This window comes from Pomacea canaliculata, linkage group LG7 (assembly GCF_003073045.1).
Source record: "Pomacea canaliculata isolate SZHN2017 linkage group LG7, ASM307304v1, whole genome shotgun sequence".
Taxonomy (NCBI): Eukaryota; Metazoa; Mollusca; class Gastropoda; order Architaenioglossa; family Ampullariidae; genus Pomacea; species Pomacea canaliculata.
Window position 1 is genome coordinate 6,745,850 of NC_037596.1, and position 18,204 is coordinate 6,764,053.

Below are 18,204 nucleotides of genomic sequence, written 5' to 3' on the forward strand. Positions count from 1 at the left end.
CATGAAAAACTTAACAAGAGAATGTGGAGTGTTTACAGCATCTCTTCTCTGCCGAGTCCAGGCTGTGAATGTAGTTTTAAGGGAAGTAACTCGTCAAGCACTATTTCATGGTATTTGCAAGAGTTATCGCAATTTTTCATTAGTACGTAATTCACTAAATAAATAAATTAACATTCAAGTATGTATCTAAATTGTTAAATAAGTTCACATTATAGCTACTTTTTGTGGTCTCATGCTAGTAATAAAATTATTCCAAAGTATGGCAAAACCTGTTTTCAGCATTCCTTTATTTTAATTTCTATTTAATAAACAACAGGCTATTTGAGAACATTACGTGAAAAGTTTTTAAGATCTATACCTATGATGACAGCCTAAAGTATTATTATAAAATATAATATTATAAAGTATTATTAAAGTACTTATCCACTGGAGGGAACGGGAGATAAATGTTCCACTACCTCACAATCCTCACATCATCATCACCATATCATCGTCGACAGTGACATCGTCAAGTCATCAGCAGCACTGAAAGTGGAGTACAACAGTTTTAAAAAAAGATTGATTGAGACTTCGACATTTGGTCGCCTGGCGAGTGACGAGTCAGTAAAAGTTGTATCATTACGAAGTGGCCATCTTTGTAGACTAGCCTCACCAGCATAGGAACAGGCATCCTGGGACCAAATATAATGACATCCACCCATATAAACAATGTCTTAACAAAGGCTATGATTCACCACGAGTGATTTCATATATATCCGACCCTGACCTTCCACGGCACGTTGATATACAATGCTTTTGAAATGTAGTTTGTTTTCTGTAAATATGAACTATTCCCGATGGGAGCTTTCTGTAGTTCAGTTTTGTGTGTTTGCATTATTCCTCCTGTCGGTGTTCGTCGCCCGCCTGTTCACCCCACACATGATAATTGGTAAATGATCTGTTGTGATCACATAGCATATGAGTGAGCTTTACAAATACTATTAATGACATCGAAATTGATATTTGGCCATACACTGACTCCAGCTGTCAAGTAAGACTCGCCCATCGACTGAAATGAGTGATGAGGGAGATACAGTCATATATATGTGTATAGAAACTTGCATCTATCCATCCAAAAAGTTACTGCATTAAGCACATAACTTGTTTTAATTTGGTTTGCATTTTCTTGACCGAAGTGTATTTTCAGCTAATTCCTGGAGATCGTTTGTTTTTGTGTACATTTTGCTGTGTACACTCTGCGGTAGCTTGGTTTCTGCTTTTGCAGAGGTAAAACGAGTGTCGGGTACTGCTGCTGAAATTATTACGGGAATATATAAAAAGAAAACAGTGAAGCCTAAGGACTTCTTTCGCGGCAGCAATGGCATAATGACATAATGGTAATGAGAATCCTGAAATTACGGCAAGTGGGCGCCACGAACAACAGTCTATTGGGAAAAAGGACGAGGGTTAGAACTACCCCGAGACATACCCAACGCCATTGGGTAATTTGTATCGTGAAATAATACCGAGGAAACAATCTTTATCAATTGTGAAGTAGTATATCGCCATATGAAATTGAAGGAAATGATGAAAAGAACCCCAGGGTGTTTGATACCTGCTTACAAAAGCAGGTGGCATAAAGAAAAAGAAACCTTAAGTTTATTCATGTAATAAAATGGCAACCATAAAAATTAAACACACAATAAAGCACACTTTATAGCTTACCCTCACACACACTTACACACACAGGCAACCACACACACACGCACACAAACGGATAAGCACAGCGATAATTTGTTAACTATTTTCGGAAAAATTATGCTCCTAGTTTTTTTCTTTTTGTTTTCTTTAAATCCTATCCGTCTGTGAATTTTGTATTGTGTTGGCAGAAATCTTAGATACGTAGAAAGAGTTTTTGCGAAGTTTAGAAATGGAAAACTTTGTAAGTCTGAATAGAAAGGCGTGGTGAGATGCTATATCAGGTCTTTTATAATTTTTTTTCTATAGCTCCTAGTGTGGGTTTTGAACGTGTCAGCTGTGTGTACAGACAACATTGTATGGCGGCGTGCAAGGAGCATTCTGTAGTTTATATTAGTATCGATATCGCGTGTCTATAGCGGAGCTGTCTACACAGAAATAACACCCTTAAAACCCCTTATAACATTCTTTTTAACAGCCATGATGGCTTATACTAGAGGAAATGAGTAGATAGAAAACACTACCACAATTCAGGGCCAAAGGAAGGTCCCCGTGTATCCTGTGCCCCTGAGACGAAGGCAGCGAAGAGTTTTGTTCAGCTTAGTGGAAGAAGCATGATTAGACAATGCGTGTAAAGTATTCTTCCACTTTCGAATCCATGCCTACAAACATAAAAAATGCGCAGAAAGAATTCAGATTCATCCATCACACCTTGGAAATAAAGGTAAAGGTCTTCTAACCATTTTCGTCGTTGAGAAGTGAGGGCTTTAAAGAACGAGGCAGCTGTTTGGGAGGGTGGGGGGTGGGGGCCCATCTCCTCTCCCCTTCCTCGCTCCCTTACGTTCAACCCTATAAGGAGTTAGGTACCCGTTCATCGCGCGCCTCTTGGTTCAAGTCCCGCTGCTCTAGCCACTCCGCTATCCCGCTTCCTCATCTTAGAAAGACCTAATTAACACATTCCACAGGTTTTTTTTAATTGTCTTAAGCCTTCACAAGGTAAACGTTAGTGTTATTTACTTTTTTCTGTGAATAGTTATATTTGTATGAGGAAAATAAACATGAGAGTACTAGGCTTTCTAATGGTTACACCTTTGACAACAGAAAAGTAGTTTTCCAAATTATGATGGCAAATGTCACTACTTCCATCTCTTTCTTTTCATGTTGATACATAAAAAAGTTAGTAGAAACTCTGAGAACATAGGTATTATTGATTCAAATTTAGGAAAACACTACCAATGCCTGAAATAAAAGTTTTCTGGCATACATTTCAAAATGGGAAGAATGTTTCTTCTACGACTGTTTTACGAGATTTTAAAAAAGGGAATCCTGGTGGTTGGATCCTTTTAGTGGTATCGGGAGGTGCTTTATCCTCCCTATCGGTGAAGTGAGTTCCACGGAGACTGACCATTTAGTCACCTTTGTCAATCAGTGACTTCGTTTCATCAGCCGTAAAGCCAGCACCTAGTAACGTCTCATGTCAAACGCTGGTGCTTGGATCAAACTGCACATCACACGCACGCACACACACATGCACTTACACACGCACGCATATACGCACTTACACACACACGCACACCACTGATGTTTTTAATTAGTCACAGTCACTCCGATAGAAAGATGATAAAGTAATCCTGCTGATAAATCGATCACCTATTCACGTTTCTCACAAACACGTCTGAATACTCTTTTACCGAGCGGAAACTCGCTCAAGCGGAGTTTAGTAGCGTTTTTGTTGGATGAGTGAGGACGTAGCCACAATGTTTTGCGTGCTAGCCAACCGCCTCTCTCTCTCTCTGACCGCTGTTATTTTCCCTTTGAAGCCGGCTACTGGCCACAACAAACAAACCTTGAACATTAGCATTAGTCGATAACGCATAACTTAATGGACGCCATATTGAAGTCGTCTAGCTGTTGTCGCTTTACACTAAGAGACACAAACACAGAGCAGTCATATCTACAGATATTCCTTTTCCAAAACATTTTTGTACTACAACGTTGACACTATTATGAACACTTTGTATTTTCTCACTGGTTATGTGTGACACACATATACAGACCTTTTACACAAAAACCAAAGCACTACTACAGCGACACCTACATCGCAGCCACCGCCACTTCCCCACCCCCACCACTCCAAAAAAACTAATTTTACAGCAGGCGGTGATCGGTGGCATTCTGCCGCTGTCTAGTTATGGGTTTGTGGTGCAGGTGACTCCATTGGCGCTATCAAGAGCTTTGGACTGTGTATGGAGCGAATTTGTCTAATCTTTACTTTAAAAGTCATCTGAAACGGAAGTAAGTAATTCTTTATAATCATAGTGTGCGTACCCTTTCTACTAATTTCAAATAGTGATGATATGTAGGGAAAGGCTTATTATCTCAAATACTGCCATATCCTTCAGATCATAAAGAAAGAATATGCGTTTTTTGCTTAAAAGTATATTGCTTCAGTTAATTTTCTGTTTTGTATTCACTAAGGCACAGCAGCATGTACTTGGTTAATGTTTATATTTGATTGCAATTGGGTGTTTAGAATTTATTATTAGACTTTAGTAGTAAACTACTTACCATCCTTAGTAGTGTTCTTAAGGGAGATATTTTGCTGCATTGTCTAGCGTTAATCTCCTTTGTACCACTATTTACAATATTTGTGTCGTGATTTCATTAAGTTTGCAACAAGATTTTGCTTGCCCAAAGCTGGGAGAATATGCGATATGTTCACATAGATGTCTACAAGCTTAAGCATTCAATTAAACAATATGTAGATATATCGGAAGCTGTCTATGTATAGGCTTTTTTCATTCACAGCAAATGATGAGACTGTCTGGAGCTTTAGATTCATGAATATAGACACCTGGCTGCCTTTACATGTAGTATCTGGGCAGATATCACCCCTGATTAGCAAGTTACACCTGTCTGTCAGACTGTCTATTATGATAAAGAAGTGACAGCTACCTGTAAGTCTGCCTATTATGGCAAATAAGTTACAAATGTCTGTCAATTTGTCTATTATGATAAAGAAGTTACCCCTGTCTGTCAGTCTGAATATTATGAGCTATGCAAGATCAGCACGATCCTGTAATGTTATATCATTTGGTTCCATCCTTGAGAGACTACTGGTCCACTGAACCTGATCTCCAGGTGTCATATGTTGCTAATATGATGCCTCAGAATCGCTTTGAAGTTATTTCAAGTAATGCCTTCCACTGAGAAAAGATCCCTTCAGTCAACTTTCAAAATGTACAATACTCAAGCAAATAATTATCAGTTGATGAGCACTTGATAACTTTTAAGGGGCACAACACAATGAAGCAATAAATAAAACCCGAATAAAATAGGAATTCAAGATGTGGTATAGGCTTGATTCAAAGACCAGTTACTTATATCAGCTCTACTTGTACATAGGGAATAAAACTGAAACCGAATATTGAGTAGGAAAGGGAGTGGTTGTTATGCTGACTAAACTACTTGAGCATTGGTGTTGTGAGTCTTACATTTATAACTTCTACAATTCACAATTTCTTCAAATTAAGTCATAAGGAAAGAAAATATACCTGTGCGGAACTGTGTTGAGAGGAAAACACATTCCAAAAAAAAAACACCTCAAAAAAGACAATGATAAGAAACATAAAGAAAGCCCCATGTTGTCACCAAATGATGTTACCTGTGTCAAGTGGATGGTCAAAAGATCTGTTGTCCAGTGTCATAAAATTGTCTTTACCTACAACAAAATTATGAGTGGCATCCATCCATATTGTGCCAAATGCTCGCTTAAATGATAAGCTGTACAGTAAACTGCTGCAGATAAGCGCGCGTACTTTGTAATATTTATTAAAACTGCTTATTCCTGCCACAAACTGCCGTATGTGGAGTCTTGACATCGAGCAGACGACAACTTAAAACAGTGCAACGAGCAGACGACAACTTAAAACAGTGCAAAGTGTGTGTGCAAAGCTGTATGGGTTAGAGATATATAAAATCTAATGGTTATTTTTTAAATGATACTTTGTAATATTTATTAAAACTGCTTATTCCTGCCACAAACTGCCGTATGTGGAGTCTTGACATCGAGCAGACGACAACCCAAAACAGTGCGATATGTGTGTGTGCAAAGTAACAGTAAGTCACGTGAGCTAGCGGCCAATCCGAAGGCTCGGATGAGGTCGCTATACAACAATTCTTCGGGAAAAGCAAATTCGCGGGCGGGCCGTACCGCAGCGAGATTTGAGTGAGCGCCCGCGGGCATTCGCGGTGAGCGCACGCGTTACGATACGCAGGGCCGCAGACAAATCTTTTGATTGGTTAATATTTGAATCGTTCTTTGAAGAAGTCGAACATACAGACTGTGGGCTTTCTGTCAGGGATAACACGATGGGGTTATGGCAGGGAAAAAGTATCGAAACAGCGTTTGAATTTCGACTGAAATCGGTACTGATCGCAGTAGGGTACCTTGATTAAAACGTATTTTAAGTCAATTTCTAACTTTTATTTTAACATAGCAGTGAATTTTCCTGATAGTTTAATATCCAAGGAATCCATTTTTGAAGAAAAGTCAAACTGCATTAAATGACCCATATCACCTTTCGGGGTCTCTAGCACAAAACTGTTCCGCGCGACTTAAGCGATACGAGCATGCTGCGCTTTACTAGTGTGGCTTTGTTCAATAAACATCTGGTGCTAATATGAATCCCAGAAGGCGCAGAATGTCATCTGTTAATATTAATTTAGATTAAATCATTAGAACTCAGGTGTTATTGAGACGTTTTTTAATTTGTTTGCGTCGATAAGGGATGATTAGGGACTACTAATTTCCTACACCTAGGTGAATAGGGAAGGGTCAGTGTGCCAAACAGATTAGGATGACAGCGCTCTGACTACTACACTATCCTCCACAACTAACAGAGAAATAGTTTTATCAAGTAAGAGAGATCTGAGGTAAAACAACGATAATTGAACTGAAATAAATGCCAAAAGAAGTGTTCCTTCTCTAAACATTTAAAGCGTAAAATTTTCTTCTTTTTTTATGGCTGACTGTCACGTATATTATTAATAAAGACTGGTAGACAGCTAAGCAATGTTAAACAGTATTCATGTCAGAAAATGTCTTAAAGGCTGCGGATGCTGTGTGAAATACATTTACATTGCCTTCAATATAGTAAATATACTCGCGAAGAATATTCTTTTTATCGAATAGTTGCATTAGAAAATGTGAATTGTTTCTTGTAAGTACTTTGCACTTGCATAGTTGTCTGTAACGTTTAACAAAAGATACTAACTGCCTAATATTCATACATGTGTATAGGGCAACTTTACTGAGTATAAGCATGTATTTTAGTACAGAAAACAATCAGTTGAGGTGATTGCAAAACAGTAATTATTCTGTGCCATGTATAATCCCGGATATCAATGCTTTTCATAATGCACTCAAGCTGACATGGATAAGTAAGATTTGTACATCAAATGCAGGCTGGAAGTACCTTTTGAATTCAATTCATCCACAGATTTTAAATTTTCAACAGTATGGAGGATACTTTCGGGAAAATATTACCGAAACAAATGTGTTTTGGAAAGATGTATTCGCTATTTTTTCAGACTTTTGCATTAGATTTACCCCCTTGTCACTTACAGAATTTCTGCATGAACCGTTATTTTTTAATACTTTTCTGTCCAAAAATGATACACAAAAAAACAGTAGAAATTCTACTGTAATATTATGAAAATTGGGGATTTACTTGATAATAATGAAATACCTATGAAATCTGAAATATTCCAACAAATACATGGCAAAAATATAAACTTTCTCGAGTATTACAGTAGAATCATGGCCATTGTAAAATATAAAAGAAAGATTGGTCACTTATGGAAACAATCGGACAGAAATACTACAGGCTACGCACCACTGTTAGCCATAAACAAACATAAAAAAGGCACAAAAGGTATATATAATAAACTGTTGTGTCCACAGACGCCTCCTATATGCATTAGAAAATGGGAAAAAGCTTTTCCAGACCTTCAGTGGGGACAAATATTTGCTCACCCTTTTATTGTTACAATGGATACAAAACTTCAGTGGTTTCAATATCGTATTCTGCATCGTGTTTTAGCTACAAACACACTATTATATCAAATAAAACTTAGAGATTCAGATCTGTGCACCTTCTGCACTCAGTCAAGGGAATGTATAGAACACTTGTTTTTTGATTGTATTATTGTGACAAAATTTTGGAATGATCTCTTTACTAAGTTAAAAGAAAAATGTGCTCATTGTGAGCAGATAGAAGTAAAGAAACAGCTAATACTATTTGGAGTCCAAAATGAGCTTATGACAGATAAGATATTCAGCCTTATTCTAATTATTGCAAAGTTTTATGTTTACCGGTGCAAATGTTTCAATATTCATCTAAGTGTGAACTCATTTGTATTGGAAATGAAGAAAAGATATCATGTAGAAAAATATTACTACACAATAAATAGTAAGTCAGAATGTTTTTCGCTAAAATGGATACCATATAAGCAGCTTTTCTTCACACATTGAATGTTTCTGTCTGTGCATTTTTTTTTAAAGTGAGAATGCATTTACATTGTGGTCTAATTTTACAATCTAAAAGATTTTAACCCAGAAAGAACAATGAGAACCTAACAGCTAGTTGTTAATATTTCTCTCTCCAGGCTGCTGTGACAGACCCGGTAATTCAATAAGGATTACTCGAAAGGATACGAGGAATATGTACTGTGAAATAGGACGCCGCATGCTAACGACAGAGATGAGGTAAGCACTCAAAAATAAAAGGATTGCGCAGTCTGGCTGTCTGCACTTTTCTGTACATGATAAATACTTTATCATTGTGTTCATACCTCCGCTCATCACACATGGTTCGTTTTGAAGGTTTATGATAAATAAAAAGGGAAAAGAATTGACATGACCAGGGATATCCATTAACAAGATACCTGAAAGGACAAGGGACTTGAGTTCTACGTAACCGCCATAAATCTTCACATTAATCTGTATATCTTCTGCTTCAATTTTGACAAAAGAATCAATTTGTGATGTTACTTGTTACTTGATTGTTACATGACTATGTTAGGTATTGAAGGAGCAGAACTGGCCTACGAGTTCTCTCTTCTTGCCTGTGGTACTCTCTTCTACTCTCAAATCACGGGTACTTTGATTGATGGCACAATGCATCAATGAGGACGCACACAATGCTTTTGTGCTGTTGCCTGCAGCAAATGTCATAGCTACGTAATTTGCCCAATCAATTCGGAGTGCAATATTATCTTTGTTAACGGGTGCATTTATTGTTAGTTTGGTAAAAAGCAAATCCATTTGAGAAGTGTGGTCGCTCCCATTGCTTTCAGCATTAAAAGAGCACGCCAATAAATCTCACAGAAACCCACTGACTGTCACAGAGTGAGAATGCCGTTTTCTCTTTACTAATTGCTTCAATATATTTCATGTATGACATAAGCTTTTTCACACTGTGTGAGTGATTATTCTTCGCTTATGATTTAATGTCTGTGCTTATATAAGGATTCATTCGTGCACTAAAGTGTATTCCAGATGATAATGATTTCGCTCTTGGCACACACCTTGTTTAGGCAACAGACACTCGCTAATTTGGGAAAACGGACGAACAAACCGAATATCAACAGTTACTTTGTCCGCTTGAATCTCCAATGTTAGCAGCTTGATGATAAAGCAAACTTACATCTGCATGATCTAAGTGGTCAGTATTGTTACTGAAACTTTTACACTATGTCGCTTTTTGTTTTTTATTGTTATCTGACTTAAGTTTTGTGTGCCATATTAATCTGTGCATCTATAACACAATTTCATATATTCCTGGATTGAATTTTGTCCCTGTGCCACTTGTTCTTCTTGTTCTTCTTTTCTACACCAGGGCTTCTGCTAAGGCTAAATTCTTCGGGGTCCAAGGGACCCCTTCTTCAGATTACTAAGGGGTCCCAGGCTAACTCTAAGGGGTCCCTTTACAAAGTTGAAAAAAAAACCCAACAAATCAACCACTTTGTTCAACTGCCTTTCATACACACAGAGCACTGTAATGTCTAGTCAGAAACGGCGAGATTTTTGTGCCATGAAGAGTTTGCAAGCTTCTGTGATGAGCTTATGCTCACTGTACTTGGGGTGCTCCCTTTCTTCCGTTACTGAGATGATTTTAACCACGCTGTCCATGAGGGAACTCTTCCCGGTAAGGGGAAAAACTCAGTGCAAGGGAAGTAACTCTCACCTTGTAGCAGACGACAACAATAGATTGGGCTACGATGTCAGACACCACACTTACCCTATTTTGTATCTGTTCTTCGCCCAAATTTGAAGGGTTCCCTGGGACCCCATTGACGAAAATTGAAGGGGTCCTCCGAACTTTTAATGCGTACTGTACGCAATTTTTTGCGTAAGCAGAAGCCCTGCTACACCATTTTATTTCTACTGCCACGTCACCGCCATCTTTCCATAGCTTACATGTTAGTTCTGTACATCAGCAGTGTCACTTCAGACTGATTCATTTTCTACAATTTCTGCAGAAAGTTTTGATGGCGAGGTGTCACAACAAGCTTCGTGCACAGTAAACCCTGGTCTGATAGACCAACATTGTGCATCTCTCTGAAACTAGTTTGTAACTGCACAAGTTTGTGACCGTTAGTTTGATGCTCTAACAAGACTTGTCATCATGGAACATTATTTCTGTTTGCAAAACATATGCAAAAAAAACATACGTCTACAAAACTCCAAAGGTATCTTAAATGTAGTTCAATGGTTATCAACTTAGCAGTAAGTCATTAACATGCAGTCAAACCAGCACACAAAGGAAGGAGCGGAAGTGCATCCACCATTCATGCGGTGATTTTTCAATTTTTCAAAAGCGTGATGTCGATCTCGATATGAAAAGCTAAAATAGTTACAGCATCTAATAATATTTTACACATTCATATACAAGTGACAAATGTTTAACAATTGTTAAAAAAAAAACCACAAAAAAAAAAACAAAAATAAAAAAAAACCCAAACAAACAAACAAACAAAACTGGGCCACGTTCCCTTCTCGCCATTTTCGAGATTGTGAGTCGCCCTTTTGATCGCTGCCATTGTGAAACCTTAGGAACAACATGGATATGCTATTCTTCTTACTACTTATTACTTTCCTCGCTTTATTTGTTCAAGGTTAGATATTCTTAATTTAGGTGTTTATAGCAATGTTTTGTTTAGTGGAATAAATCACCTTAATTTCTAAATTTTTATTTAATGCGACGAAGCAGGAACAAGAGTGAAAGCTTGCTAAACAAAGGAGAACATAGCACTGTTGTGGAAGATAAGATTTCGACAATGAACGATTTTAAATGGGATTTATTAACAGTCTCAGTTTTTGAAATAATATTCTGGCACAGTATAAATGTATAGTCACATGAGCAAAACTGTATACAATGCCAATATTTGTGCCTAAGCGTGTCTGCCATGTTTACAAGCCGCAACAAATTAGAACTAAATTTGTTGCACAATGTCATGAATTATTACATGTGATTTATTGGATATACATATTTGTAGTTTCGAAAATAACTGATTAAAACAAAGGTAGTCAGATTAAGTGCACATTTCTACATAATTAAAATAATTTTCCTAGTTAAAAAACTACTAGTATTGTTTATCAGTATTTTAACAGACTGGTATTATATGTTAAATTAGATCTTTTTAATTATAAATGTACCCATACGGCATTTTCCTTTAGAGAAAAAATAATTGAGAGAATTGCAGATGCATTTTTTTCCTTATTCTGAATTTAAGAGAAAAACCTCTAGTGCACATGTGCGGCATTCATTCTACTATTCAATGACCAAAGTAGGAGTGAATGAATACCTTGGGTATAGCTTTAGTTTTATGTTCTTACATAACCTACATAATATTACATAAATCAATGTCAGCGTAGTACATTTCAGTTTCTTTGATAATTTGATTCGTCTAACCATTCTTATTATCATCTGTGTAATACAGTCTTTTAGGTACTGTATGAGTACCCAATAGTTTCCTTTATACTTTCTTTGTAAATTTTACAAGCTGAGTTTTAGTCTCTATGAAGAAAAATGGTGACTACATTGTTGCTTGACACTGTCATTTCCAGAAGTAATTAGAATATTTTATTATATACTCCCTTATTTTTCTACGATTTTTTTTCTAGCCTTCCACTCTTTTAACTGGTAATCAAAAAATTTCTTGTTCATGATTAATTACTTAACTTTTTACATGCCTGATAATATTTCAGCAAAATACAGAAATCCACAATAAGACCTGATAGAATATCTCTACAGATACCAACACTATAGAAAGAGGTTTATCCTTTGTCGTTCCATCACGTTTCTCCTCTTTCCATTGTATCCCTGACATCTTCATCCGTTTTTGCATCGATGTCTCGAGTTACAACCGCAGAACGTTCAATCAAAGAAATGTATAGAAACACGCATTTAGTAAAGATATCGGCAGTGAAAATAGTGCTACCTACAATGGTTATTATTTTTCACATCAAGTAAAGTTTTACCCCCTGTAACTGCGCAGTCTTAATGAAAATGTCATAAGCAACTAGTCATTTCCATGTATCATAAAAAGTGCCTGTCCCACTCATTCCTCAGTGCTAAGTCGGACTCATGTTACTGATGTTCTTGCCTAAATGACTAGCAATAAGCTTAAACTAAATACTGACAAAACTGAAATCATATCTGTTGGCTTATCAGACTCTCGGTCTTGTTGGACAATAAGTTATTAGCATTGGAAGAGTTGAGATACCTTTTTAGACTTATACAAGATATCTGGGTGTATATCTTAATCAAGAACAAGCTCTTTCCATGTCATGGCATGTTAGTTCCAGAAGCAAAGTAGCTTTCTTACAACTCCGCAAGAGTGCGAATATTAGGTATTATGGGAAAATACTACTGCTAAGCCTGTCTGTGCACTAGACACTTTGCAGCTTATGTACGGAAAGGAAGATAATCATGAAAGCCACTCTGAGAAAGCGCTATCTCATTGTATAGATGGGTTAATTTATTTAATTCATATAATAATTACAAATGGGAAATAATTTGTACTATTCATCTTTGTCCGATGTTAATTGATGATGCACACTGGTGTCATTGTTTACGTTCCCCGTAAACTGGCCTCAGGTCTACTCAATACAATTTGAGTTCTCTCTCTCGCTCATATCTATATATATGCACACACACCCACGCAAGTGCGCGAAAGATTAAGATATTGCGTATGAATTAAGCTTCTTATGAATTAAGTTACTTAATGATTTTAAAGAAATGTCTAAAATATGGCAATTTGTACAAGCGCTTTGTTACTAGTGGTATGTGTTTTGTGTATGTAGAGATATTGCCTATATTTAGTACACATGAATGTACAGTGGAACCTCGGTTAGCGAACGCCTCGGATAGCGAATATTTCGGTTAACGAACAAAAATTTCGTTAAAAGTTTGTCTCGGATAGCGAACACAATTTCGGATAACGAACAGCCACGTGAACCACACGTGACCGACCAGCATGTCATCATTGACGCTCGAGACACAATTACGATCAGTCGTTCCTTATCTATGCGCATCCTTCTTATTTAGTGATTTTTGTGCTTTATTTTAATAAGATAATCCTCAATCATGGCTCCAAAGAAAAGTCTGTAGAGAAGTCTTTCCCTAACAGTGCAATAGGCAATATGAGGCTAAACATGTTCAATGATAATGTGATGTCGTATTACCCAAGAGTGTTACAAAAAAGGCAGAAGCAACAGACAGTGGACAAGTTTTTTCCTTCAACCTCAAAGCGACAGAAAAAGGAAGTTACCCCCGTTTTTACAATGTCACGTGCTCATGGAAGGGGAATCAAAGCAGTAATTCCATCCCTTCCTCCCCACACCTCCATCCACCCACGCCGTCAAAACGACAAGTGTTCTTATGTTTAAATGCTTTCGTTAATGTTTTTATGTTTATTTAACTCCATTTATGTTATATTATAACTGATCTCACACACACACACACACACACGCACTACATAAACCATTGTGTGCACGTGCCACATACACTGCATTCATGTATGTACGACAACTATGACTATACATGTGCAACACATATTCTATCTGTAAGTACTACAACTCAGCACTACCATGTATATGCCCTAATGTACTACTGTATATGGATGAATTACCATGTGTGTACTAATGTACTACAATATATTTATTAATTATTATGCATGGGTACTAATAGACTATTATATATACACTAGTGTACTGCTGTGTATATGTAGTACATATACTTCTATGCATGTGTATACACCGGTATATACTGCTGTACTACTGTATGAAGTTCATATACTATTTTGTATATGCATGTATCTGGGATAGCTGGATTTTGAGCAAGAGTTCGGACAGCCAACAGCAAGAAATATAAGAAAGTAATACAGATAGAACCCTGCTTACGAAGTCTATCTCAGTAAACTTTATGGGACCCTTGAATTTTCGGGAGAAGGAACAATCGAGAAGTGACCTCCTCTATATGATGATGATGATGAGGAGGAGGATACGTTTCGTGCACCCAGCAACACATTTTGACCGCCTGTTGCCTTCCAAGTGATGATAAGCATGGAGGGTTTCTTTGTGTGTGAGATAGCCGAGACCAGTAACACCTGTCGTTATGGAGCAGTTTACCTTCTGTCAAATTCTACTTGAGGGATTTTATTTTCGTTTTAAAAGGAGTCACAAAGCTTTCTTGCTGCATAGAAAAATGTGTGGCATTTAATGATGTTAATATAGAGGAGTGTGTGGAATTTAATGATTTCAGTATTGTTGTTGGCATTGCAGGTTCAGTTTATGTCTCTCTTGCACGTTGAGAAATATTTCATAGCCGGAGCGCTGTTTAATGTTTGAATGACTGTAGGGGTCTTTCATACAGATTTCACATTAAAGTATATCATAGCTACACAAATAACATTAACAGTAAAAATATTCACAGACAGAAGAAAATAAACACAGAGGCTACCGGAGTCGGAAAGTCTTACCCGTAAAAAGACTTTAATTTTGAAGATTTAGAAAACATCCTTACGAAGATCTTCTGTAAATTCTTCAGTTATTTGTTTGTACGTTAACTTTGGAAAGATTTACATGCAAGTAAAAAACTAATGATGGAATAATGTCTAATGATACCAGATAATGATACGTTCAAGATAAGACTTGCCGAATTCAAAGTAATCCACCCTTTCCATTCTCAAGATACACACCCACAAACATCAGCATGTACCGGTCAAGGCCACTCGCACAGACGTCAGAGTTGTACATAACGAGTCAACAGGGGCTGAGAACCAATTAAATCTATTTCCTTTATTTTTTATGGGGAAAAACTGTTTCGGATAACGAACATTTCGGATAACGAACAACTTTCCAGAACGGATTATGTTTGTTAACCGAGGTTCCACTGTATGTTGTTTCTGCACGTGCAGATGATTGCGTGCCTACGAGCATGCCGTTTTACAATGCAATATGATTTTTTTTGTTTTTAGACTTTTATTTAGGGACTTTCAACATTGGGATTGTTCGTCCTTGCAAAAGTCTGTTGGCTTTTTGTCAACTGGTGGCCTATATTCGATGGTATCAATACATCTAGTTTAGGTGAGTGTACTCACTTCTGTTCCTTTTGTCCTTCGGCTATTCCTTTTTAAATTATCAATGATGGCAAACTTTTTTAATACAGATGGCTTTTACAGCCACAAAATGACTAGCAGTTTAGCAAACCAGCTCTTACGTTCTGATGGTGTTATGTGGAAAGAAATGAACAAAAAAAAAAAAAAACAAGACAAAAACTAATACAAGGTGTATAATACCTAAAGACCAGTTAAATCAATGTAGAAATGTTCAACTTGCTGCTCTTGAACTGTTTATATTTTGTTTTATTTCCTTTCCCGGGAAAATATTTCTTCTAAAGTAATTTACCTACTGATAGTCTTCATAGCTTTTGAAAACTATTTATTATTGCTTTTAGAAAAAAGAGAACGTATTTAATTACTTTGTCTCCACCATGTCTCTCCACTATATGACTATACCTTTACCATACGACTATGTCTCCACAATTATGCACTTACCTTACCGTGTACACCCTCAAAATCAAAGATGCATATGTACACAAATCCAGATATGTGTCACTGTTACTTTACGTTAAAGAAACTTCGCCCTGGAAAGTATGACTTAAAGGCAGAAGGCCATGAAAACTGGTGAAGGCTAGTAGGACAGTGTAGGCTCGGCCACACAACATATTAAATCACACAGCTCTAAAAAATAGGGAAGGAGTTAACAGGAAGCTATTTTGGCCTCTAAGAAATTCCCAAGACGAAACTTAAGTTCAATTGGGGACACAGTTTCCCTGTTGACATTATTAATCATATTTAAAGAAAAGATGGGGCACCATAGAAAGATATTTCTTGAGAGACCGTTCTACTTTTAAAAGAAAATGAGAAAGGTCCACACCAAGCAGCTAAAAATTGTATGCTATCCACTGAAGCTACCACCCACAAATACCTTTGATTTTTAACTATTCTGTAGGTATAAAAAGTAATCAAAATACATCGTTCCTACTTTGGAGTACATTCTGTATGAAAAATGAGCAAGATTACTATTGCAAATAAATATTTAGACATTAACAATAAGCCAAAATTATAGATAGGAGATATTTTATGAACTGTTACCTTTTTATTTTTCAGAACAGAAACAAGGACCATGGAAGCTGCACCATGAAAGTCTCTGTGAATTTTTGCAACTTTCGTCAGCAATGTAATAGAATCTTAGGAAAATTCCACAATGAACTGTCTAGTCTGGTCAACATTCTTATTGTACTCCCATTCTATAACTGACTGCAAACTGTTTTATTATTGTGGGAATGCTCAATAGCCTTATTAATAATATAAACAAAAAAGCATTCATATAAGATACATAATCAGTATGTACAAAATGCAATCCTTTTGTTAGAGACACATTGATGCATAGTCTGGAAAAAAATTAGTGGACCTAGCTCTAAGCGCTAGCCATAAAGTGCTAGAAAGAAAAGATTGAAAACCCTTTTCCAGCTCTGAAAAAAAGATTATTTTTAACAAAAATGTATCTGGTTTAAACTGAAAATTTACTTATTTTTAAAACTCAGAAATATAGTTACATCATTATCAATGACAAATTTGACCAAGTGACTGATAAAGTATTTTTATGTTGCCTGACTCCGAGTTTACTTTTTAGAATTTAGATTCACTTGTACTATTTCAGTATGTTATATATTTTTGAATATAGAATGTCCATATCCTCGTCTATCTATCTGTTTATTTACAACTTAGCTATGTTGCGATTGTCTCTTGTCCAACTGTCCTATGTATCTTATCTACCAACTTAAGCATCTTTGTATTTTCCGCTGGCTTCGAATCCTGGATAGTATAGAATATAAACACTATTCTTTCCTCCTGGTTCTTTGTAGGCTCTTCTTTGTACTTCTCTTATTTCCCAACTCAGTGCACATCCAGCAAGCATCTTAGTCTAACATAGCGATATCATTAGATATAATCAGTTTTTATTGGCTCCTTGTAGCACTGGGCAGTATACAAGATGTACACATCGACGATATACTGCCGACTTGCCTCGATGTAATTCCTATTGTTTTGTCTAAAGATCTTGAATGTATATTTTTTATTTGCGGTTTACTTTCATTTTTTTCCTTCTTCCTAGCATAGACCTGTATCCACTTATAACTGTTACCTGTCTTTTATAGAGCTTGAGGTAACTGTTCAGAATTATTTTTACTTCCGTATCAATGTTAAACAATGTGCATCACAGACCAGGCAATGCAGTCAACAGGAGGCATGAACTCGTCTATTTTTAAAGTTACGATTTGTCTTCTCAAATTGATAATTTTTTTTATCATTATCAGTCGCCTGTTGGCTGTCAAAGCAGGAATTATTGCACACATGAGTCAACTTTTGACACCGGAAGTAAATATTTAGTGTCAGGGGAGGTAATGCTGTCTGACTGCTGCAAGCTAGTCCGTCTAATTCCACGTTTTCTAAATAGATGGCAGTTGTAGCCTTTCTAGTAAAAGTGTTATCGACCTGACAATGAGGGAAGCTGTGGTGTATTGTGGGAAGCTTTCTCGTCAGCTTCTGTCATCAAGTATTACAACTTTTATACTTTTGTAACCGGACTGACCGGCACCCTATCTCTAACTAACACCCTAGCGCCAAATCAGTCCGTTCCTCTTTTGTCGGTACAGGGAAGAGGACGGGAGTTCCCTAGGAGAATTTTCTTTTCTACTAAAATTCTGGCTCTCTTTAGTCGGGTGCGTCGCCTAGTTCTAACCTGCCTCGCGTTGTGTTCTTTACTTTTTCCTTCTAAACCTATTTCTGCACGCACCCGAGCTACAGCCGACCTAGGAGCCCACAAAAGACCCTGCTTTACTAACTGCACGTAAAGCGTCCTTTCGGTTGGTGTGTCAGTTTCGCCGGACCTTCTCG

General features: G+C 37.0%; 1 long non-coding RNA gene across 2 annotated transcripts; it reads left to right on the forward strand.

The window, feature by feature from the left end:
* Positions 1–3,838: 3,838 nt before the first annotated feature.
* On the forward strand, positions 3,839–16,889 carry LOC112568452. 2 transcript variants are annotated; one of them, XR_003100101.1, is made up of 3 exons: positions 3,839–3,972; positions 15,223–15,331; positions 16,417–16,889. It is a non-coding gene; the product is annotated as an uncharacterized LOC112568452 (long non-coding RNA). The 2 variants fall into 2 exon arrangements; XR_003100100.1 differs by lacking the exon at positions 3,839–3,972 and adding an exon at positions 8,353–8,446.
* The last annotated feature ends 1,315 nt before the right edge of the window (positions 16,890–18,204 follow it).